This window comes from Priapulus caudatus, unplaced genomic scaffold (assembly GCF_000485595.1).
Source record: "Priapulus caudatus unplaced genomic scaffold, Priapulus_caudatus-5.0.1 Scaffold58, whole genome shotgun sequence".
NCBI classification, from domain to species: Eukaryota; Metazoa; Priapulida; class Priapulimorpha; order Priapulimorphida; family Priapulidae; genus Priapulus; species Priapulus caudatus.
In genome coordinates this window covers 362,352-371,796 of record NW_014577119.1, presented here as the reverse complement: position 1 = coordinate 371,796, position 9,445 = coordinate 362,352, and the positions used below count along the sequence as shown (strand labels likewise).

The window sequence follows — 9,445 nt, the reverse complement described above, 5'->3', positions numbered from 1 at the left end:
TGTATCTCTGTGTACCGTACGTGCGTGTATTTGCGTGTACGTGCACGTGCGTGTACATGCGTGTATCTGCATGTATCTGCTTGTACGTGCGTGTACCCGCGTGTACGTGGGTGTACCAGCGTGTACACATGCTTGTATCTCTGTGTACCGTACGTGCGTGTATTTGCGTGTACGTGCACGTGCGTGTACGTGCACGTGCGTGTACATGCGTGTATCTGCATGTATCTGCTTGTACGTGCGTGTACCCGCGTGTACGTGCGTGTACCCCGCGTATACGTGCATGTATCTCGCGTGACGTGGGTGTATCTGCGTGTACGTGGCACGTGCGTGTACATGCGTGTATCTTCGTGTACCTGCGTGTATGCAAGTGTACCCGCCGTGTACGTGCGTGTATCTCCGTTACCCGCGGTACGTGTACGTGCGTGTATCTGCGGCTGCACCCGTGTTGTACCTGCGTGTACGTGGGTGTATCTCCGTGTATGTGCGTTGTACCTGCGTTTACCCGCGGGTACGTGCGTGTATCTCCGTGTGAATGCGGTGTATCGGCGTGTACGTGTACGTGCGTGTATCTCCGTGTACCCGCGTGTACATGCGCGGTATCGGCGTGTACGTGTACGTGCGTGTATCTCCCTGTACCCGCGTGTACGTGCGTGTACCCGCGCAGGGCTCGAATAAACCCGACGGCAATTGACGTCGTGCCCTATCAATTGCCGTACTGCCCTGAAAATCCAACTCGAACCGACGCAGTCACCTGCCTGCCCCTTTTGTGTAATTGCCGTTCGGTGCCCTTTAATCTACTGCCTAGTTTCGTTTAGTCGAATCAACATAACACGTGGCGCGTCGCGTGCTGTAGTTGCAATGATGAGCTTTAAACACGTGTTAGTCGCAGGAGGGAATAATAACAGCATCGGATAATTATTCACTCCTGATAGCGGGCATGTAAAATTTCTTGTTACTATACTTCCAATTAGGCGGAGGGGGGGTACAGGGGTCAGTGTTACGGTGTAAGTTACATGGGGGCATATTGTTTTGTACATTTAAAAGCAAGACGAATGTTGATGTACTAATTTTGTTATGAGTTTTCCTTATTTTACAAAAGTGCCTTGTGCCCTTCTAAAATTTTGAGAGTTGCTTGGTGCCTTTTAAAATTGCCTCTGTGCCCTTCCATGTTTAGAGAAAATTCAAGCGATTTCTCACATGCCCTAAAAAAAATTGCCTTGCCGCTTCTCGTCGCTTTAATTCAAGCCCTGTACCGCGCGTGTACATGCGTGCAGACCTGCCAACCCCATCTGATGATCATCAGTAATAATTATTGGATTTTTCCGTAACAAAATAGGCATTTGTCGAGTAACACCTTTTTGTCAGTCTTATTACAGTATAATAATAACATAATTAGCATAAAATGTCATTTGCAGTTCACACATACACCAAAGCGTGCGCGTGCACTGCGCAGCACCTAATTTATCTCTCACGGGTGATTGGCTGAAAATAGGCCTTCAGTGCTCGGTACTACTTATTCCTGGATCCGTGACGTCATTCAAAATGGCTGCGGCCATAAACCAGACAGACTGAGCGCATAAACACAGCATAATTTACCATTTTCAGTGAGGTACCGTTACGTTTTAAGACGCTATTAGTTTAATCTACAGACACAGTAGTATGTTACATGATATATAGTTTGATTTTACACTGCGTTTATTTCTTTTTTTTTTTGCACATGTTAAAAAAATAAGTTATGGCGTGATATCCTTCAGGTAAAACAGTAATGTAGGCTATTTGCGATAAATAATGTAGGCTGTAAATAAAAAGGTAGGTACTCGCTAACACGGCTGAAACCGCCGGCTCGGAGGGCCGGTGTTTTGCAAATGTTACCGGCCCTCCAAATAATTTGCCGGTATATGCCGGTGGGCGGGTGCTAATTTCGCACCCTGCATAATTTCTTTTAATGTATTCTATTACAGGACACGATTCTTAGTAACATTTGTAAAGAATAAACAATTACAATCTATATACTAGAACTGACTTTGGTACTTATAACTAATATAAATTCAATCACAAATTATGTTAATCATAATATATGAATATCATTTGTTTTAAATGTGGTTTATTGGGTGTTGTATGTTGTGGTCCTTCATAGTTGCATCTACAATTGTCGAATAATGAAAGGCTTTTAATTTTTTATAAATAAATGATAATATTTAAAATATTGATTACCTCCTGTAGGTAGTAGCTGTGTTGCTATGGAAACAAGTGTGGTGATGAATTGGTTTCTAGAGTATTCGCTGCTTTAATGAGAGGTTTAAATAATTTATGTATTCTAAGCAAGCTCATCCTGTGTTACAGTTGTGCCGTCAAAGTGTACTTACACACGAGACAATGTTAGTGCTGATAGTATATTGTGTTAAATGTAGGTCATCTATATTATAGATATATCATACTATATAGTTAAACTAAGTTGTGATTGTTAAGAAATATTGTACAGTTCTTATGTGCATGCAATCAATGATTTTATAATCATAAATATGAAACATCTTGCCGTGCAATATTGCATAATGTTGTGCCTAAGCTTGCATGAATACAGGGTACTATGTATGCTCATCTTTGTTGCTCATGGTTAGTTCCGTACACGTGTGCTGATAGCCTGATACCCAGGGCTTGAATTTCCCCAGTTTGAGGACTAATCCGTACGGATTTGTTTCTTCACAAATGAGCAAATCCGCTCAAAATCTAAGTAATCCGTACAGGATAGGCTAAATATTACTATGAAAAAAAAAAATTACATGCAGGACAAACCGACCTGAATAAAATACCTTAAGTTAAACATTGCTATTTTAGCGTTGGGAGCTTAGTATTTTATTGTACAGATTTGTCAGATAGTTGATTGAAATGCTGTATAATGGCTCTGCGACCACAGACTCTGTGTCTGCTCTGTGTACATTTAATGATTTTAAAGCAAAATTGACCAAGAAGTTGCTGAGGTGGAAGGAGCACTTTAACGGCAACTGTACGGATTTCCTTCAAGGTTCCTAATGAAATCCGTAACAAATCCGTAAGATAATGTACCCTATGGATTACCGTATTTCCTCTGAATTTCGCGTCCAGGATACCATGCCTTTTTTAACCAAAAGGTATATCTATACAGCTTGGTGATGTAAACCCTGGCCCACATGAAGGCCTATAGCGCCAGGCCCTGCACGGCCATAATTGGTCTATGTAGATGAGTCATACTAAGTTTTAGTGCAGTTTTAGTTTCTTCTTGCTGTGTTTTGTGTAGACGTATATGCACGAACTGGTTTGTGTTCACGTTTTCCGCCTGCCAGTATTTCACACTGCTTGCTGAATCAGACGGAGCTCACCACACCCAGCAGTATTGATTTCTTGTGTGGCTGCCATGTTGCCAGCTGTATATAAGCCTAAATATAGGGAGAGCACTGGCTTGGTGCAGAACTGGCGAGTTAGGCAGCTGAATGGGTCGGTGGTGTGTCATTGCTAAAATCTATTAAGCTTGCACAGCCGTTGACAAGGCTGGACGTACACATTGTGATACCGTGTAATGCTCACTGATGTACTGATTTCGGATACATATTCTAGTCGCTTCTAGGTGTAGATAAGATTTGTGTGTGCATGTGGGAGTGTGCATACTGCGGTTCTGTGATTGTTTATCATTTCAAAAGGTTACAGTACTGTCTGGCGATTGTCTTGTATGTACATGTGAGCGTTTGCATGTAATTGAAGGGGAGTATGGGAGTGGGTAGTATTTATTGTAACTATGTTCTCTTCTAATTATTCAATTTGTTACTGTGGCGGTACTATGCTTGACTTGTGGTGAAATTGTATTAGTAAATTAGCACGCCAGGGGCCCTGGCATTTCTTTAAAGTGGCATGTAATTTTTCTCTTGCAGGTATTGAAGTGTGCTAATAAGGCAGGAAAAACGAAAATTGACTACGTGAAGAACCTAACCTGTAAGTAAACAGTCTATATTACCTCATTACTATTTTCTTTTAGCTTCTTTTCTGGTCCCGCCCTTTTCTCTGTATGTAACCTATGTTTTAGATTAATTTTGAATTATTTCATAGATGATTAGAGAATCATCTAACATTTAAGGATCAATATGCTAAACCCAGCAATAACTGGACATTAATGTAATTGTAATCCATTGAAAATTTCAAATTATAGACTGTGTAACTTTAAAGCCGTTATGCCACGTTTTCAGTTTGCATTTGCAATTCGTAAGTTTAATTTGCAATTTTTCTATAGGAAGCCTATGATTTGTATTGCTATTGGTGACTGCGATGATGGCTTCCAGTATTTGTAAATATTTTGGCTTTACCAGCATTCTGTCTTCTTTCACTGCCTTTTAAAATAAGTTGCTGATTCCTGATTACCCAGAAAATAGATCCAAACCAACTCTTTTGTAAATGTCATGCATATATTACATATTTCTTAATATTAAATCTATATTAATATATGCTGTGGCAGACGTTGCTAAAGTCAATCCGTATTATGATACATATTACAGACAACCAGCTTAACTTACTCTGCTGCTTCTGTGATATATGTTTTGTCATGCGTCATTTTTCTGTATCTCAATGTACGTACTTGATATTGTTGCCCGTGGTGTTTGCAGTTAGAGATGTTGAATTGACATGAAGGCATTTGCTATTTGTTTGGTTGCGTTGTGTGGCGTGGTGGGTCCGACGTCCATTTTGTAATTTCCTGTGAATTCTGCTGTCATGAAATATAGATTGATGGGTTTTCAAGGAGGCATGTTTTGTTATTGTATAGTTAGCAGATGAAGTAGAATTATGTTTGCAATATAAATCTTGAGATTTACGGTAAAGGACACTATCACATATTCTTGTGTGAGACAGGTAGCATTGGTCCGTGTTGTAACAAAAAGTGAGGCCTCAACAACTAAGTATTCACCAGTGGTAAAGTCTAAAGAGTTTTCTTTTCTTTTATTATATATACATGTCGAGACAACAGTAATGGTTATTGTGTGATCTTTGAAACATCTCTATCATTTTGGCATTGGCATGTATATAGATAGATAGATAGATAGATACTACACATGTACTGTACATATGTTGGGGTCAGTGCAAAAAAGTGGCTAGATTGTTTCATTGAAATTACCTACAGATTACGTTGCTACGGCAGTCAGTGCTTCATAACTTTTGCATGTTTTCTGCAAAGAGGATAGTATTACATCTTTTATGACATTCACTGATTTCACTCTATATATGAAAGCTCCTCCCTTGACCTAAGAAACGTCATGAATAATTTCAAACAACCAGCTTGTTAAAGCCCGTCTGGCTTGCATTAATTAAACAGAAGCAGTCTGACAGATTTTAATTGCTGGTGATGCGCATATCAAGAGTAAGTGGAAATAACTCGGTCATTAGTTTGAGGTAATAACTAATATATCAAAGCAGTGGCTGTTACTGTTAGTAGCATGTATATGTAAATAGCACTCTAACACGGTTCTAGGACAACTCCCCCCTCCCGGACAACCACCCCCTGGAAAAACGCCCCCTCCTGTGCCATTCACGCCTGGGCAATTACCAGTCCACCATTATTTTAGTTTTATTTATTTTTGAGATTGTGTGTTATCTTATTCCCTGAAAAAAATGCCGTTTTGAAAGCTACAGGGGGAGATAATAATATAATAATATAGAGAGCTCTATAAGCTAGAAATACTATTAGATTTTTTCTTATATATATTCACCATGTTTTTCAGTGAAAATCTCAATTTAATGATATATGCAGAAATAATTAAATGTCAGACATATTCATTAAAAAAGATCATTTGTAAGGAATTTTTCAGGCATGAATGGCGTGGGGGTGTTTGTCCAAGGGCTAACTGTCTAGGGTAATTGTCTGTGGAGTGATTGTTCAGTAGGTACTTGTCCTGATACCCTCCAACACATTTGATTATCCAGTGCCTGTGGGTTTTTTTTGGTGAAGCCAACGTTGTAGTTTATTGTTTGATAATACCTGCCATGCAGCAATCACGTGCAACCTTAGCCCGACCAGGCTGTGCGACCGATTGTCTATAGGGTCTTCTAACCCTAGCAAGACCGTTTCTTGGAGCTACTGCTAGTGCAACCTGTACGTATGTTGTCTTACTATAGTAATACGCGTGTGCGCGTGGGTGCGTGCGTGCGTGTATACATGCACTGTATGGTATCAGCCACCACTGACTGATCAATAAGTGTTTTCGCTGCTGCTTTCTAAAATTTTGCCAGCTGGGTAAAATCGTTGGCGCTGCTGCTGCTCAATTAGGACTGCTGCGCCGTGTGGATGCCGCGCCCAGGCTCGCGTGGAGGCGGTGTGACGTCAACGATATCCTCTCCGCTCGTTGGTGACTTGCAGCGCGGGCGGCGCAGCACAGTGCGGCAAGCGGCGAGAGATGCAGTGCAGTCGTTGCTCGTGCTGACGTCAGTTAATCGGCCGGTGCGACGATCGCACAGACGGGGTTTTATGCCGACCGCTGGGGAATGCGAGGAGATGTCAGTCGAGTCCCCTGCATCGTTCGCACGTGTGGGCGGCAGTGGCACCTGTAGGGTGATGCACCACCCAGTCGCCAGTGCTGATGTATGAGTGGCTTCAGTTAGCCTCGTTAAGGTTCCGGGTTATCATCAAGTCGGACCCTAGATGTGTAGCCCGAAAGAGGGCACGTCGGTGAGGCGAGGTGAAATTTGGAGCAGTTTGTTATGAGGATGATGTATTGCATCTATTCCTCACTTACCGCACTTGCTTAATGCACGTGTGGGTGCGTCGGTTGGAGCGGCTATCAGGTGCATGTCTACTGTGCACGTCACGCCTGCAGGCACTACGCGAAGAGGAATGTACTTTAGTACTGGCTATTTCGTACAAGTTAACTACGATTTACGGTAACTGCGCACATTGCCCATGTTTGGCAAGCGTTTCTGGATAGAATGCCTTAGTGATGAAGTGTGCTAGGCCCACCCCAAGTGTGCACATGTTAGAGATACACACAGAAGCATGTGCAGCCTATCGAATTCCTTCCTTCATCTCCTCGCTGGAAAGAGAATTAGTTGTGTGGGAATTGCCGGTGGTTAATCAGTTGGTGAGGATCAGAGTCGTGGGTAGATCATTGATTTTCTCGTTATTAGCGATGCAAGACTTATTGCCCGCAATGAAACCAAAATCATCGTCGCTCTCCGTCGATTTTCGCAGTAGCGCAGACGTAGTGATCTAAAGTTAGAATGCTGCAGGCCGCCGCTGTCATGTTCTGGATCATGTGATCATCTCACGAGCGCGTTACGCCGAGCGGTGGGTGAAGCCGGTTAACCTCTGTCATGACGACGAGCGTCCCACATCTGCAGCGCGCGCGCTCGCCCGCGGGCCACATTTCGGCGAGAACGGCGATCGGCGTGTGACTCGATTTTTTCGAATCTGTCCGGCACTCTGCGTCGTTTTATCGGGCCGATCGATGGGGAGAAGGCGCGAGCTCGCTGCCGGTGCTGCGGCGTGCCACACAACATCCCAACATCAACCGTGACGTGCTTGAGGAGTCGCGCTGGACACGGCGAGCGTGGCTTCCCGATTCGTTTGCCGCATTCGTCACTTTAATCGTGGGGGGGGGGAAGATTCGTGATTTCGCGGCAGAACGAGTGCGATGCCCGTGTGCCCTTTCATTGAGGCTCATCCCGACCTCTATCTGCTGCTCATCCTACTGTGCTTTCTCATCTATTGGGCGAGCCAGGGCCTGCTTAGTGCGTTCTGGATTATATTGACCGCTGGGAAGTCTTCGCACGGCAGTGGTGAGTGTAGGGTGGTAATAGCATGCATGGGTCGTGTTTCGATTCGGCACGATGCGCAGGTTTGGCCGCACACGATGAGCCGTGTACATACAGACAGACAGTCTGAGTCTGCAGCGGATGTGGAATGTCATTATGGTGGTGATCGTGATGGAGAACAGCCGATGAAAGCTTTCCGTTGATATTTGATTTAGACATATATAAATTATTATGCTTTCATCGTTCTACGAGTAAATGCTCCGGCCACATTCCTGTATGAAATTTCACTGAGTACTTTTCCAGGCAATTTCATATATAGTATGTAGAAGTGTCTTCCCATGTTGTGTATGTGCAGTGAATGAATTGAGGCAGTAGCTAATACTCACAGTACAGTGTAGCACTAAACAGAGTAATGGAAAACGAAAAGTGTCACAACAAACTACCAACTGCATGCTAATTTAACTGAACACAATTTTAGTTGTCACTTAAGAGCATTCGTGAATAAAATTAGTGTGAATGAATAAATTTCTTCCAGTTATCCAAAAGATATAGTTGTTGGTTGCCATGGAGACAATGAAACATCCACTGACATGTTATGTTCTCTTAGTATGCCTGGCCTTAGTGTGAGTCTTTGTGCAGCTGCATCTTTGTGTAGTGTCTCAATTCTCTCACAGAAACGATTACTGCCATATTTTAAGTAAAATCGATTAGTCTCTACAACTAGATTCTGCTCAAGGTGCCTTTGTAAATTACACACGGAAATCGATACTGTGTTAGTGTGCTATGTAGGTTGAGAGGGCCGGTTGACACGGAGCATGAAAAATAAATCGGTTCAATGTGTAGCATTAACTTCTAGGTAGTGATTGTGTCTTCCCGTGGGCCATGAAGCATCGTTGATGGCGTACGCTCACATGCATCCACTGTGATATATATGGCATCTGTGATTACACACGAATGTAATATCACTATCAGGTGGAATAGAATCTGTGGAAGAAAAGATCATAAAGCTCTTGTCTAGACAGATCTATGCGGATGCAATGCGAAGCCCTGTCGGAAAGGTTGTTATTAGGGCAGAGGAATGAGAGCAGATGCTGCCGGCCCAGTTGCATGTGCTCGTGCTCATGTGGCTAGCTTGAAAGATGTGTGGCTTCAGTAATCTGTTATCAGAAGGGTGCAGGTCTTCATTCATAAAACCTGGTAATATGCGAATTACGGATAAGCCACAAAAGTGTTTGTCTCTGTTGATTAAATCGATGATGTCATTTATGGTATCAATTGGAATATAAAAAATGATTTTTAAATAAATATAAATAAATATTATTGTGCTGAATGTACATGTGAAGGAAAATAAACTGCGCAAGTACTGTGTCATTTTAATGGAAGTTGGTTTTGCTGACAAAATTCTATGTCTCAGGGTTCGAAATTAACGCTCGCACACTCGCAAAATGCGAGTGGATTTCCGAAATTGCGAGTAGAAAATATAAGCACTTGCATTTTATTGCAAGTGACATATAATCTGTTGTCATGGCTATCAAAATCCAACATCCCATATCCAGGCATTTTAAAAGTAACAAGTTGTCAACTAGTGATGTCACGATCATCGATTATACTCGATCATCGGTTGAACAGTGGCTTGAACCAAGCGCTTGGTTATCAAAATCCATAATCGATCTCATCGAAG

General features: G+C 42.6%; 1 protein-coding gene across 1 annotated transcript in view; it reads left to right on the top strand.

The window, feature by feature from the left end:
* Nucleotides 1-9,445, top strand: part of LOC106821062 (spectrin alpha chain, non-erythrocytic 1-like) — a 79,600-nt gene that overhangs the window by 1,182 nt on the left and 68,973 nt on the right. Inside the window, exon 2 of the mRNA XM_014825703.1 lies at nucleotides 3,903-3,963. The gene's annotated coding sequence lies outside the window, so the exon portion shown is untranslated. The remainder of the gene's footprint in view (nucleotides 1-3,902; nucleotides 3,964-9,445) is intronic.